Genomic DNA, 16,311 nt, shown 5'->3' on the forward strand with positions numbered 1-16,311 from the left:
ATGGGAGGGCGAGTCAGAGGGACAGGGGAGCATATTAGGGGGGCGAAAGGAGGCTGACAGGTCAGGGTTCAGGTGAATGCGGGTCTGGGGGGGCTCTGAGTCTGTATAGATTGTGAGGGGTTCACCAAAGATGCACTGATTATGAGAGGGAGGCAAAGGCTGTGTGAATTGGGGGCATGTGCAGATTGTGTGGGGGGAGCTCAGTCTGTGCAGACCTTGGAGGGGCAAGGCTGTGGTGGTCTGGAGAGGTGAGGCCGTGCAGGTCTGATGGGTGGATAAGGCTGTGCACATTGTTGGGGGCATGAGTCAGAGGGATGTACCAGTCTGTTGTGTAAAAGTGGCAAGGCTGCACTTGTCTGGTGGGGGAGCTGGCGGGTATGGGTCAATGGGAAGACCAAAGCTGTGCTTGCCTGGTGGTGAAGAGGCATGTGGGTTGCAGAGGGTGTACTGTTTGGGGAGAAGAGGGCATGTATATCAGTGGGGGCCCAGGTTGTGCTGAAGAGACTGACATGAAGGGTGGTGATTGACGGCTATGGATGGGGGCTGAGGGTGTTGTGGATCATGGCAAAATGTGTATCTAATCTGGATGGACATGATTTGGGAAGTATGGGAGGAATTCAGAGCGAATGTGGTTCAAGATGGGCAATATGTGGATCTAAAAGAGCATCATTCTCTAGCTAATCTCGACATAATATTGCAGCGTCCTTACTGCTGATGCAGGCTCATAAATGGTGCAAAGTGTTCAGTAGCCTAGAAGCAAAAATGTCCATTCAAACATTGTTGATATGTCTTTGGTCAAACGCCTCCTGTTTGCCAATGCAGTCTGTTTGTGTTTGCTTATAATCTGTTTATTTTGCCAGACTATTGTGATTACTGGAATTGATAAACATTTAAACTGGCATTCAGTTTATCCAGTTAAGCCCTTAACGCAGCTGATCATTGATACTGTTATCTTTTCGCTATCACAAACCCCACCTCTCCCGTTGCTCAGAGCTAGTCCGCTGCATAGATTACTAGTCAGAAAGTAAATCTTATAACCGCTGAATTCTTCAACATACAGGCTCAGAATGCAGAAAGAGTGCTTCTGAAATGCCAGTGGGGGATATGTGCAGCCCTCAAGTGACTCTCATAAATAACCCATCCCAGGCACCTTAACCAAGGTCCTTGCATCTGACTGGTGTACATTGGACTTTTTAAATCTCAGGTATGTTAATGAAACCCCTTAAGCCTAAGGTGGCCCTGACTGAGACCTTTGTGCCCGAGGAGCCGTGTCTAGGATCTGTGTGTGAGTGGCCCTCACTGAGATCTTTATTGGGTGAGGGACAATTACTGACTCTACATATCAGGCACCCTGTCTGGTACGTACATCTGAGGAGTCCTAACTTAGACTTTTACATCTTAGGACATCTAACTGAGACCCTCATGTCACAGATCCTTTACAGTTACATCCATAAGACATAAAGCTTCGACCCCTCCAATGGAGCAACAAATGGTCACCCCCCCCCCCCAAAATGAGGGTCATATGAGACTGATGTATTTCCTTAGCCTTGCAGTGGAACCAGAAATCTACCGCTGGTTTTGTTACATGATGTGTAAAATTATGTGAGATACTTTTTAACTGACTTCTGCTTTAATCATCCGGATGCAGGTAAATATTACAACCATATGGTCAAGGTGAGGAGCACGGGGTTTGTGAAAGTGAAAATACAGTGGTAGAGGGGTGTGGGTGGTCAGAGGCAATAATCTCAGAATAAACTAGCAGACTTGTTTAGTCAAAAGTATGTTACTTGCTTTGTTTAAAAAATAAATAAATCATTAAATCCTTGTAAATGATTGGAGCTGTACTAAAGTGTGTGTGTGTGTGTGTGTGTGTGTGTGTGTGTATATATATGTGTGTGTGTATATATATATTTATTTTACTTACTGGTGCTCGCCAGTAGGCAGTTATAGTTAGGACCATGTTTCCATAGAATAAGCCTTTTTTGACTTGCCTATATCTTTGGCGCCGTTTGAGAAATCTTCACGAAAATGTCCCAAAAAAAGTGCACCAGTGATTCTTGTTGCACATGGAAAGTTTTGGGGTGATCCGCGAAGCAGAGGCCGAGAAAAAGGGGGGGGGTCAAAAAACTTGCGTTTTTCGTGTTAATTCTCATAAGAGTTTTGAACACACCTACAGGCCAAACTGCTAAACAGAATTACACTAAATTTGGCAGAAAGGTAGCTTTCAATGCGAAGATTACGCTTTTGGATATTTTGAGTTAATCTGTTCAGTAGTTTACGAGAAATTAAGGAAACTCCAAATTTGCATATCTCTGGTCACAAACAAATCGTGAATATTTGCAAATGGGTGTGCGAGTGAAAGGGCTGTAATTGTCAGGCCACAACCTGACTAGAAAGTTGCATCCACCATTTTATGTTATGGTAGAGGGTCCCAGGGGCTGAAAATAGAAATAACAAGTGGTATAAAGGGTCAGGGTGAAGGTACCCTGACCCCAGGGGTGTGATATAGGGGTATTTGAGGGTCAAATTGTGAGTTTAAACTGATTGTTCTTCACCATGCGCGATATTCTCGATTATTTGAGAATATCCTTGAATATTTGAGAATATGCAAAAAAGTTTCAAAAAAAAAAACATTCACAGACTCATTCATACACTAATTCATTCACTCATACATATGCACCCACTCAGACCCACTCATATACTCACACACCCACTTCCATACCCACTCACAGATCCACTGACGGAGACAGGCCCTCTGGCCAACCCGGCTCCATGTGCAATGCAGAATTGGATGGTTATAGGGGTTGGCTGCAAGGGCCTGTCCACAGGCCAGGCCTTGTGGCCAGTCCCCGTCGCACACGGCCAAAGGCTTTGCATTGCGGTGGTTAGATTAACGCATAGTAATTAAGCTAATTTAAAAAAAAAAAAAAAGAAGGAAATTCACTGAAAAAACAAAGGTTACAGGGACGTTATAGTTAGGTTCTGAATTTACTTGTACATAACCACAGAAAATCGGCAGTTATAGTTAGTTATTTCAAGTAATTACAACTCGTGCCCTAAGGTAAATATAACTCGCACCTTCGCCTTGCACAGCTAATTACTCTATATATTACATCATTGATGACATCTCTTATGGCATCTTTGATATTATCACTGCAACATTTGCAATAAAATTATTAATAAGAAAACTGTGCATGGCGAGGGTGTGAGTTATATTTGCCTTAGGGCACAAGTTATAATTACTTGAAATAACTTATTATAACTGCTGAATTTCTGTGGTTTTGTACGAGTAAATTCAGAAACTAACTATAAAGTCCCTGTAACCTTTGTTTTTTTCAGTGAATATATTTGTGTGTGTGTGTGTATATATATAAATTTAATCTGCTGCCGTTGGCAACTAAAAACATTGAGAAACTGCTTCCTTTTATTGGAGTTAGAGTCTATATTCCGTATGTGAATTCCGTCCTATAGTCTAGACAGTACTATGGAGATGCCATATATCTGTCTTCCCCAGAATTTACAATTTACCAATGGTAATTGGTCCAGGATGACGCAGCACATCTTCTCACACAAACCTCTCCCTTTGGAAAGGCGTATTTCTCCAGTATAATGGTCGCCACATTGGCTACCTATGAAGCACGCACCGACTTTGTAAAGTATTAGCAATAGTACACAAAGCACATAATCATCAGTCACCAGAATTTCTCACCAAAAGTCTCTTGGTAACTCCCCCCCAAACACACATTACAACCAAACTATTAGTGTGTGGGCGAAATCCCCAAAACTAGTGCAGGTAAGTTCGGTGACAAAGCCTTTTCTGTAGCAGCAACAAACATTTTGAGTTGTCTTCCAATGAACCTTCAAGCCCAAACCAAGAGCTGAGCTGGTTATTGCATTCTTTCTTGTCTGTAGTTTTACTTGAGTATCAAGATGTTTTTACAAATGATGCGCTTTATAAGTAACATACCATGGTCCAGAGACCATGTAAGGTGAAGGAAAGGAGAGACGTGCCTTTGACATTATCGGATAGCGTTTTCATTTATACAAAAGGACACTGTAGGAGTCCTTTCTGTTTGAGATATCTCCACGGCTTTCACCCACCATTACTGGTCCTGCTAAAGAAGCGTTCAGACTGAATCTGAAGAAAGAATAATTGGTTTAGATCATTAAATCATTACCTTGCTTCAGTAGATCTCGGATTCTGTTTCTGTGGTGGAGTTTGACATTCAGCTCACCTTTTGCCTCATTTTGCTTATTCCATCTTGCTTTGAATGTGTTTTTTCATGGATTAAGTCGTAGAAATTGGTGTTTGTGACATTGGGCTACTGTATATAGACCTATTGGGGCACACACCACTTTATAATCTCTTAATTTACCTGGGTTCATGTCTAATGTAGGGGCATTTGGGAAAAGGAGAGGGGCTTTAAAAGTAGGCACCTTGCAATAGTGCACAATTTAGAGATCCATCTTGACAGTGTAATACGTACTCCTACTTCTGTCAAGTGACCCCACTGTATTCCAGAATTCGCTGTGTCTAATATGGCTGTTTTAGAATGTTGTTTTACAGGCGCTGCGGTGTGGGAGTATGATTTGCCACTGTCGCGAAGCTCATTGTCTTCGAGCAGCCTGCAGCACAACCACTGCAATAAGCCTTGCGATCAAGCAGAGTGCAATATTTAAAACGTGCACAAGATATGATTTTAGTGCTTTGGTTTTTATTGTGTGTACGCACTGTAACAGCTGGTCATTTAGATGTCTAAGTTAAGCTTGAATGTGTTTTTCTGCCAGCAGCAGTGACTGGGTAGTAAACCTGTAGAACTCTACAAATAGAAGCTTAGTTCACTAAAAATATTTTATTGTGTTGAGATTGGTCCTTAGCATTTGGTGCTTTTGACATACCTATATGTTAAATTCAACTCATAAATATGTATTGCTTTTACCCATTTATATTTTATTCTGGCATTTTGATAGCTTGTTTGTCTTGGGCACGTGCCTAACTCCTATTGAGTTAGTTTCAGGCAGCGCACATATCCACACACGGTTTCTTTGGTGGTTGGCACTGATAATGCAGATATATTAATTAAAACTTATTAAGGAATGCTTAAGTAGTTTGGGTAATTTAATGTAGAAAAAATGTGTACATTTGAAAATGTGCCCTCGAAGAGTGGATGCCATACTCACAAATTAAATTAAAAAGTGACTAAAAATATGTGAAATGTTGAAAATGCATAAAAACAATGTAATAGTATTGTCATATTGAGATATATAACATATGTTTTGCATTATATTGTAGAGCTAACTTAGCTGAAGTAGTGGCCTAGTTTTGCCAGGCCTCATGCAGAAGCTGAATTATTAACCCAGTGTAGAGAAGCTAATGAGCTGACCTGACTATGAACCACTCGTTGTTAAATAAAATCTGATTAGTTAAAATTCTCTGCGATGAACCGACGAACAGGAGATGACGGAATTCAAATTTGTATCTAAACCGGTGTAAAGCAGACCGGATGTATTTTCCCAGGACTCGAACAATGGAGTCACTGACTGGAGAAGAAGATGCAACATTTTCGATACCTGACGAGCCGGATGATGAGGACATAGTACAGTGAACCAGTCGACAACTTGAGAACTGTGCAATATAAGACTTCATAGATTTGGAAAATTAAGATTATTGTATAGAGTCGTAACTGGTGATTAACTGACCAATTAGGAATTGGGGGATAGTCTGGGTGACTTTTATATAATGACATGACAGAAGGGGGAGAGTTCAGATGCGAGGCGGATGTCCAGAGAGAGAGAGAGAGAGAGACTATGAGATTGAAGAGATTCGAGATTCTGTCATTGGGCTCATGCTCTTGAGAGCCTGATGAGATGCTGATAGATTGATGACCTGAAGATAAAGACTGACTTTGTTGCTGATCCATATCGTGGATAGGTAGCTATGACAATGGTACTGAATTAACTTTATGCCTTTTCTTTCTAGGTACCAACTGCGCTTTCTAATAGTTTTCCTCTTAGCTAGATGTTTTTCCAAATTCATGTTCTAAACTGTTTTTGCATGAAGTCCCACATGCTAATGCTAATCTGGGTTAGATGAGGTTCCTATTCTAGACATTGACAACTATAGTGACAAATGATTGATGGACTGGTTTGCTGAACTCAGCTACTCATGTTGACCTATTCTCCTTTGATTCATATTTTGGCTTATTCTGAAGCGTTAGAATGTATTTTGTTGCAAGTTCTGATAATATTATGTTATTGGTGATCACTAATTAATTAATCTTAATTTGCTTTGAATAAAGTTTGAATTAATTCCATCACTTAGTATTGTAACTAATAGGGAAATAAAATTGATAAAACCTATATTGAGTTGGGGTTATTCATGACTGAATGTCATGTTGCGATGTTATTAACTGCTGATTGTTTTGCGTAATGGTATTGATTTGTGTATTGGTTATTGATGAACATTGGTTACAACGTAGCTAGGATACTCCATGCAAATCAAAAGGTTCATCAACCTATACGGGTCCCCTTGTAAGTTTACTTACTAAGGACCGGGCGTACTAACAGTTTTTGGTAGCAGCTTGATGGTTAGTTTCCTTGGAGAACTAGTTATGTCGTGACTAATGGTTATGGTGGTAGTTTGAATTAGGGTTAGTTGTTCATTATTATTGAGATTTGGATTTGTTTTTCGTAATGGCAATTGTAGCAAGAATGATGTCCCCTTAAGCCCAGAAATGACTTTCCCAGATCCTGCAAGTAGAGCTGGGTATGTTCTCAGCATTTTGGTGATGGTGTGAAAGTGGTAAGTTGCCCTTGCAGAGGCTTATGCAAATCGCAGGTGAATTGTGACGTATGTGAGGGAAGTAGGGAGTCTGTGTACTCCAGTTGAAGTTTAGTAGTAGTTTGAGTGTGCGTATGCCGCAGTATGAGAGTAGGGAAGTTGTCGAGCTTCATGTGTGTGTGGCACTTTGTACTAAAAAAAAAATTCCACGTGGTTGTTGGTGATGTATGGATCCTGCGTAGTCTAAGACTCCGTAGTATATTGACAACTGTAGGAGACACTTGGTTACATGTTGTAATCTGTCTGGTTTAGTAGGTTGATCGGGCGTGGTCAACAAGTCAGTGTATAAGTTAAGAAAAATTTCGACTGAGATTTGGCGAGTCCTGTGTGCACCAGGACAGACCCATTGATCAGTTGAAAGTAAAATTTGCGGGTTGAATTTTGCTTGGGAATGTGGGAGACTGAGAAAGAGGAATGGCTGCATAAAGCAAAAGGGCCATCAGTGAAAATATGTAAGGTCTCTGAAGCGATTGTGTACCTTCCTGTAGTAAACCAGCTGATTTTGTTTTGGTTATTGGTTTTTGGTTAGTGCTCGCAATAATTTGCATTTGCTTTGTGTAAGTTGAAGTTTAGGAGGACGAGCCGCAAGACTTTGACAGACACAGTGTGTAAGTGTGACATCAGCGTGAGCCATGCTGGGATGGTTTGGTTAGTAAGAAGAGTTGTGAGTGGATTGGCAGCCGTCCATGAGACACAATTGGTTGAGAAGCAGGTGAAGGGAATCTTGGGAGTAAAAGTAATTTCCTCAATTAATTTGAATACACAAAAATAGAAAAGATGACGTTTTTCAAAGCGTTTAGGAGTGCCATGAAGGGTTATACATACATTAAGGCAACAGTGGGGGACCCTACCCCACCAGAAAATTCTCCGGCATATGTTGTGACGGAGGAGCGAGGTGTCACGCCATGCCTTTGGTTAAAGCAGTGGTGCACATTGACAGAGAAACAGAGAGCTTTAGCATTTCCAGAGCATGGAACGTTTAATTTGGGAATTTTGGATCAGTTGCAAATGACACTGTATGAGACAAAGCCTCCACCGAGACCAGCATAGTTTGAGGCATTAGTGGTTTGGGAGGTCATAGCGAGACAGCAACAAATCAAATTGCAGAGAAGAACAGGGAAGGTAGAAAAGTCTCTAGCAGAGGCAAGATGGGATTGGGAACATAAAAGGTGGAGAACAGTGACATTGCAGGATGTTAAGTTGTTTCCTGCTATCACAGAGGAAGATGAGTCAGAAGGGAAAGAGGAGACTAGCAAAAGTGAAAAGTTCCTCAGGGAGTAAAATGAAGGAAAAGACTTAGATAGAAGAGAATGATTCAGATGTTGAGGATCTTATCACCCAGGTGTTGAGAAACCGACCTCCACCATATGCGGTGCACGAGGGTGGTCCAAGTACTAGTTCTGCTCCAACTGCCCCAGCACAGGGCGGGACCAGTGCAGACAGATAACTGACAGGTACAAGGGGTAGTACAGAGCACTCCTAATGCATTATCAGCTTCGGTGGTCCAAGCACAGATGCATCCGCCACAGATACAGAGAATTTATCCTGAAGTACCGATTCTTGAGACAACTTGGAACTTAGTGGCACCTACGGAGCAAGTGGTTCCGAGGCCAATGTTAGTTCAGACTGAGCCGACTCCAGTGTTGATGCCTCAGACACAGCCACATGGCTTGCCGAAGTTCACACCAATGACAGGGACACAGTCAGATGTGACACCAATAATGAATCAGAGTATGGGAGTAGCTCTTCCACAAAATGTGGGTGTCAGAGCAGCACCAGATGCGTTATTGTTGCCGGTTACTGTTGGTCCAGCTGTACCATTATTTGCGCAGAAGAAGCTGATTACAGGAGAGCAGGGTGAAATGTCAGAGCCTCGAGAGGAGGGGGGGGTGAGAGAGCATGTGCAGGTAGTTTCGACTATGGGTCAGACCTTTGATGGATCGAGGCCATTAATGGACCTTAGTCCCCTTGTTGCACTTCCAGGTGCTGTAAATGACCCGAGTGTAAGTCAGAGTTTGAAGCTTTTGACACCGCAAACTGCAGGTGCAGTAGTACAACAGGTGCCATTGCCGAACGCAAGTAATGTTACTTTACAGGGATTGACAGCACAGCAGTTAAATGAGTGGTTAGATAGTCTGAATACCCCACGAAACACATCCAAGGGTGAAGAGCAGATTGATCGTGTGAGGCTGGCTACAGAAATAACTGAACTAGTTGAGGGATCAATAGGAGTGAATAGGTTAGAATCCTATGCTGAAGAAGAACTGAGATACTTGTGTCTAAGAATCACGAGAGAAGTGGGCAAGATTCATCAGAAATTGGCAGATTTAGCAGAGAAATATGACATAGAAATTGAGAAAACGAAGCACTTGAAAAGGAGTTATAGGTTAGATTTTGAAGCAAAGGATTTTGAGCACGTGAGGTCAGCTGGAATGAAAGCACGTCTTAAAGAATTATTACAGAGTGCTCAGATTTAGGGAGCCTTAGAAAAATGGGAAGGCAGATGGGCAGAGAAGAAGGATAAATATAAACGAGATTCACCAGAAGGGTCTGAAAGTGTTCAAAAAGAAAAGGATCGGGTAAAAATTCTACCAATGAGGGAAATTTCAGGAGGACAGTTTGTTCACGTTCCTTGGCACAGGAGTGATATTCTGTCATTCACAAATGATTATCCATAGTTGAGAGAGATAGATTTGTGAAGCTTTAGAAATGTCTTTGGGAAGACCTGAATACTCTGTTGGAGATAGTAGTACCAGCTGATTTGTGGGTTGAATGCAAGAGAGCAGTATATTGGCCAACAAGTGAACCAGAAAGAGATGGTTACAGGTGCCCCATCTTCTGAAGTGATGAAACATTATTATAAGGTGATTGAGTTCTTGAAAATATTGACTGGCAGAGAATTGAGGGGACGATGCAGGAAGTAAAGGAGTTGATACATACATACTATGAGAGATTGTTGAAGGCGTTCAAGGAGTACAGTGGTAAGGAAACAATCTAGCCAAAAGACATGTTGCACTTTGTGTTCAGATTTGTGGAAGGATTGAGACCTGAAGTAGGTCAGATGATTAAGAGTCATTTGATTTGTTGGCAAGCGAAGCCAGTCGATTAGGTGTTACTGTAGTGATGAGATTGGGTTAAAGCAGAAGAAGTTGAAGGAAAAGGTGATGGTGATGCAGATTAAGGCAGCTCAAACAGGAGTGCAGGGAGCTTTGGTGCAGCAGATACCGCAGCAGCAGGGAACTGTTATGTTCCAACCCCAGGTGAGAGGTAGAGGACGCAAAGTCAATGTGAATCACAGAGCGAATTTGAGTACTGTAGTGGTTCAGAATGATGTGCAAGAGATGAAAAAAATGTTGCTGTGTCATCTTTGTGGAAACGTGGGACACTGGAAGCAGGAGTGTCCGATGATGGTTCAGGATGGTGGTGTTCAGCAAAGTGTCAAAACATTGCAAACTGTGAAAGTCCCTAGAATTAGAGGACTTAATCCGAATTTTCAGAATAACATGAATCAAGTGCAGAATTTCCAACCCATGCAGCAGGTGCAAATACCTTGTGCACAAATGACACCGTTAGAACCAATGCAGCAGCAGGTTCCTATGGTACCTAGACAGCAAATGCAGATACCTCAAGCCCGATGGAACAGCAACAGGTGATGCTTACTCAGCAGGTCACAGGTCAGAGACAAGACAGAAGTAGTGACACAGCGCACCAATTCCATGACATAGTGAGAATGAAATAAACGACAAATGGATGTGTGATAGTTCGGATGAAGAGCCATGCATGCTTGCAGGGTCCCTAGAGGTAGATCAGAGAGAACCTTTTGTGAGAGGAAAGGTGGTGGATCATAGGGTTTCATTTCTAGTGGACACAGGAGCTACGCGCTTTACAGTGAGAAGTGCAGAAGTTCCAAACGTACCTCTTTCAGGCAGAACAGTTCAGGTTGTAGGGGTAGCGAATAGACAATTGATAAATCCGATCAGAGATCCAGTACAGGTTGAGATTGGCAACTTTCAGGGACTGCATAAGTTTGTAGTCTGTGACTCAAGTCCAGCATCTCTACCTGGAAGAGACTTATTGTGCAAGACCAGATGTTCGATTAATTGTTCAACTGCTGGAATAGAGGTTCAGACGAATAGTGATGACGAGGAAGAACAAATACCTGAAACTGAGAATTAAATCACTAATGAAGAATACCCGTTGATTGAGTTCTTCCCGATGTTTACTGTGAAAGAATTGCATGCAGATTTGCAGATAACAGTGCAAGAAAATGTATGGGACCTGACAGGTAAAGAAGTGGGTTTGATCAAGGGAGTGGAGCCATTTAAGATCACTAAAGCCAAATGTAGTGTTCCCGCAGCTTCCACAGTATAACATGGCACAAGATGTTCTGATGAAAGTGACACAAATAATTGGAGATTTTCTGAAACAAGGGGTGTTGAAAGTATTGAGCAGTCCATGCAATTCACCATTAATGGGCTTGAAGAAGACTTCTGGGGAAAGTACAAATTCTGCGAGACTTGTGAAAAATGAATGACGTGGTAGTCAAGTGTTGTCCTGTGGTGCCAAACCCAGCAGCAATATTGTTTCAGATTCCATGTGATGCAGAATGGCTCACAGTGGTTGATTTGTCACTAGCTTTCTTTTCTGTGCCTCTTCATGAGGATTGTCAGTTTCTTTTTAGTTTCAAATTCCTAGACAGTCTACAGCTGATGCAGGCTTCCTGAAGGTTATACGAAGTCACCATCTCTGTTGAATCCGATTTTGAAAACAAAATATGGAGTCATTGGTGCTACTGTACTAATCGACTCTGGTGCAATACTTCGATGACTTACTGATTGCATCCAAAACGGGGGATAAGTGTAAGTACGACTCGATTGCCCTGTTAAATCATGTGGGAAAATTTGGACATAAAGTGTCAACTTTGAAATTGCAGTACTGTCAGAAGTCAGTGAAATACTTGGGACACCAAATTGAGAAAGGGTCAAGGAGAATTTACAGAGAAAGGATTACAACCATACTGCAGAGAAGTCCCCCGACTTTACACAGAGAGATGTCAGGATGTTTTTGGGAATGGTAGATTATTGTCAGTGGATTCCAAATTTTGCTGTGATTGCCAAGCCATTGCAGCAGTTGACACATTAGGATGTTACAGATCCCATTACATTAGATCAGGACCAAATGAAAGCATTCACTGAGTTGAGAGAGTTTGTGCAGGGCTCCAGCATTGGGAATGCCTGATTACACGAAGCAATTCACATTGTTTTGTCACGAACGTGACGCTTGTTCTTTGTCTGTCTTGACACAGGTCCATGGAGGTGCTTATCGCCCAGTAGCCTATTTTTCAGCTACATTGGACCAGTTGCAGCAGTTTTACCGGGTTGTTTGCGTGCAGTTGCTGCAGTTGGTCAAAACCTTTCGCAATGTGAGGGAGTAGTGATGGGATACCCTCTGACGGTAATGGTACCTCACTCTGTTGAGATCTTACTGACAAGGACAAAAACACAGTATTTGACTGGTGCCAGACTGACAAGGAATGAGACGAGCATTCTAGTTGCTCCAAATGTAACATTGGAAAAGATGTACAGTGCTGAACCCGGCAACATTACTTCCACGTAATACTGTTGAAATTGAAAAAAAGGAAGACATTGAGCATGATTGTCATGAGGTAACCGAATTGTGCACAAAACCAAGACCTGCTATCAGAGATACACGATTGGAAGAAAATGACCAAATTGTCTTTGTTGATGGCTCATGTCTCAGAGATGGTACAGGAACATTGAGAGCAGGATATGCAGTGTGCACATTTACAGGTACTTTAGAAGCTTCTTGACTTCAGGTGTATGTTCTGCACAAGTAGCAGAATTAGTTGCCCTTACTAGAGCGTGCCATGTATCTATTAGATTGAGAGTCACTATCCATACAGATAGCCAATATGGATTTGGAATTGTCCACGATTTTGGTCAATTGTGGTCACAAAGAGGTTTCCTGACCTCTACTGGTACACCAGTAAGAAATGGCGACAGAATAAAGGATCTGCTGTATGCAATACAGCTACCTGAAGAAATTGCTGTGGTGCAATCCAGTGCACATCTGAAAACACAGGACTAGGTGTCACTGGGAAATGGATATGCGGACAAAGTCCCAAGGTTTTGTGCATTGAACTGTATATTGTTCAAAGACAAGTGGGAACTGATGTCAGAAGAAGATAATACAGGTACAAGTTTTGCATTAAAAGTGATCGATACGTTGGAAAAGTTGAAAACGCTATCGAGTAATGTTGACAAAGAAGAGAAACGACTTTGGTCCAAATTCCGAGGAAGGTCAGATGGTCCTGCCAAATAGTTTACTGTCACAAATGACCAGGTACTACCATGGTCAGGCACACATTGAGAGTGATGCCATGGTTTGTTTGTTCAAAATTGATTGGTTCTATCCCAAGTTTAGGCAGGCAGCAGAGGCAGTATGTCATCGCTGTATAATTTGTCAACAGTTAAGCGTGGGAAAAGGGACAGTGGTGAATTTGAGCCACAGAGGAAGAGCAGGAGGTCAGTTCAGCAGAATGCAATTGGATTTCATTGAGATGCCTGCGTGTGGAGATTTGAAGTACGTGTTGGTGATTGTATGCATTTTTAGTCACTGGATTGCGGCATACCCTATAAGAAGGAATGACAGTCTCACAGTAGCAAAGTTGTTGCTTAGGAAGTTGATACCACGTTTCGGGTTTCCGATCTCTTTAGAATCAGATAGGGGAACTCACTTCAACAACGAGGTGATTAAAATAAACTCTTGTGTGCAGCACTTAACATTGAGCAGAAGTTGCATTGTAGCTATCACCCTGAAGCATCAGGACTACTGGAACAGATGAATGGTACCTTGAAATCAAGAATTTCTAAGATGTGTGCAGCTGTGAATTTGAAATGGCCAGATGCATTGCCTTTGGTGTTGATGTCGATGAGAAATACACCTGACAGGAAGACAGGACTGTCGCCCCAGGAGATCCTCATGGGCAGAGGAATGAGATCACCAGCAGTTCCAGCCAATGCACTTGTGAATTTTACATATGAGATGGTGTTGGACTACTGCTTAGGTCTGGCTGATGTGGTTCGCTCTTTCTCTCAGCAGGTGGAGGCCACAACCCTACCACCCATCCACGATCCAGGGCACAATCTAAAAGCCGGCGACTGGGTTGTTGTCCGAAAACATGTTCGCAAAACTTGTTTAGCGCCATGCTGGAGAGGGCCTTACCAGGTGGTCCTAGTAACTACGACAGCTGTGAAGTGTGCAGGACTTCAAAACTGGATTCACGCAAGTCATACGAAGAAAGTGGCATGTCAACTGAATCATGAAGAAGCGTTGTTGAGAGCACCAACAACGGTGAAACAGGTTGCCGCACCTGAACCAGAAAAAGAACCAAGAGAGTCTGAAATTGAACCAGAGCTTGTGGAAGATGGTTCTATTACCCCTGTAAGAGACGACAGGAAAGAATGACAGGAGGGTGCGGAAGTATCAATCTCAGCGGATACAGCAGGAGAGCCTAGCTCAGCAGGGGTTCTTCCAGAAGCAGACGGTGCTGAGAAGCAGACAGACCAAGTGCCAGACCAAGAAGGGGAAGGAGTTGAGATGGGTCAAAGTGATCCGACCCCTCCTGAGCCTGTTGCAGGTCCATCAAGAGAAAACACCACAGAGAAAGGAGAAGAGTACAATTCTGAGAAGAATATTAACAGAAGGATTGAGAAAAGGAGATAATTGGCCGGAATCGCAAGTAGAGAAAAGAAAGGAAGTGGTTATAAATGAAACAATAGAGGAAGAAGTAGATACCACAAGGAAAGAAGAGTTGAGTGAAGGAGAATTAAGTGGTGATCGAAAGTTGAAGAGAGAGAGAATAGCAAATCGGCGTTACGCAGGTCCTGAATGGGCGTATGCAACTACTAATGAATGACAACACAAGTGTATGTCCTTTTGTTTTGATAGAGAGGCTCCGAGTCAATATTTTGATGTAACCCAAAAGTGAATAAGGAGCTAAATTGTTGAACCAAGCTGAAATACCTTAGAGACTGTTGAGAAAAACCGAAATAGACATTGATAACCTGATTTGACATTAAAAACCCAGATGTGACAAGCTGCTAATCGATTTTGACAAAGGAAAAGGGTTCCTAAATGCGAGACTGAACTGTGAGAGAAGAAATTTTCTTTATTTTTGATTTTTACTGCACTCTATGAGAGTTGCTTCTGCTTTCTGATTATTTACAGATCATGGCTGAATTAAATAACCAAGTTAGGAATGCTAGGCGCTGTAAATAGATAAGTGTTGGATTGGTGGTTATGTGTGGAATTTTGTTAATAGTAATTGTGGGAATGTCTGTTCTTGATATGAAAGGAGCTAGTCGTACTTCTGCTCCTGAGACTACTGCACTAACGGCTTTAGAGAGGTTTAAGTTAGATGAGAAATATTTGCATGACTATTCTAATGCTCAAGGAGAGCTTTCTTTGAATGTTTTCTATCGCTTGTGGAGTGAATATGTTGAGACATTGGATGCAAGGGATTGTCTTGTGTTTACGCAAATTCCTTCATTAGTAGAGGAGGGAGTTACGTACGTCTTCCACTAACCTATGGAATAAGCTGTAGTCTGCAACTAACAAGGTTCTATGATCAAGAGTATATACAGTATTTATATTCTAACTACGATTTGGTGTTTTAGTTTGTTGCTATTATTAGGTATTTGAGTAGAGTAGCTAAGGATCATGATATAGTATTGGTTAGAGGATTCTTTGAGCCTACACTAACATTTGGAACTGCTTACGTGCATAGAAATAACCTCACATGTTTGCTTACACCTTTAGTGAAGAGCTTTATAGGGCATACTGATGACAGGAGAGCTGCATTAAAAGAAAAACTAGAAAAAGGCTTAGAGAAAAGAACTTATAAGAATGATTATGCTTACACTGCAATTAAAACACAAGGAAAATTAGCTTTAGATGCATTACATGTAGGGAAGCTTTGTAAATATATGCCAAAAATCACGCACTGACACTTTATTTGTGGGAACGAGTGAATGTAGGCATGTGTTTTTGTTTCAGAGTAAATGGACCTTTATGCTGAATGGTCAGGACCCTGCGTTTCCTGGTATCTATTATATTTGTGGACTTAATGCTTATTACCGTCTTCCAAGCGGATGGTATGGGACATGTTATTTGGGGATAGTTTGCTCTAAGATCCATCAGATAGATGACTTGAAAAAGTTTCCGAAATTGACTGAATCACATCATAAGCGACAGAGGAGGGAATCCTCTCTGGGAGGGAATACAAAAATATGTGAAATATGTGAAATGTTGAAAATGCATAAAATCAATGTAGTAGTATGTCATATTGAGATATATAATATATGTTTTGCATTATATTGTAGAGCTAACTTAGCTGAAGTCGTGGCCTAGTTTTGCCAGGCCTCATGCAGAAGCTGAATTTATTAACG

At 41.8% G+C, this 16,311-nt stretch overlaps 1 protein-coding gene across 7 annotated transcripts in view; it reads left to right on the forward strand.

The window, feature by feature from the left end:
* DCP1B (decapping mRNA 1B) overlaps positions 1–16,311 on the forward strand; it is a 152,075-nt gene that overhangs the window by 108,423 nt on the left and 27,341 nt on the right. The window lies entirely within an intron of this gene.

This window comes from Pleurodeles waltl, chromosome 4_1, assembly GCF_031143425.1.
Source record: "Pleurodeles waltl isolate 20211129_DDA chromosome 4_1, aPleWal1.hap1.20221129, whole genome shotgun sequence".
Taxonomy (NCBI): domain Eukaryota; kingdom Metazoa; phylum Chordata; class Amphibia; order Caudata; family Salamandridae; genus Pleurodeles; species Pleurodeles waltl.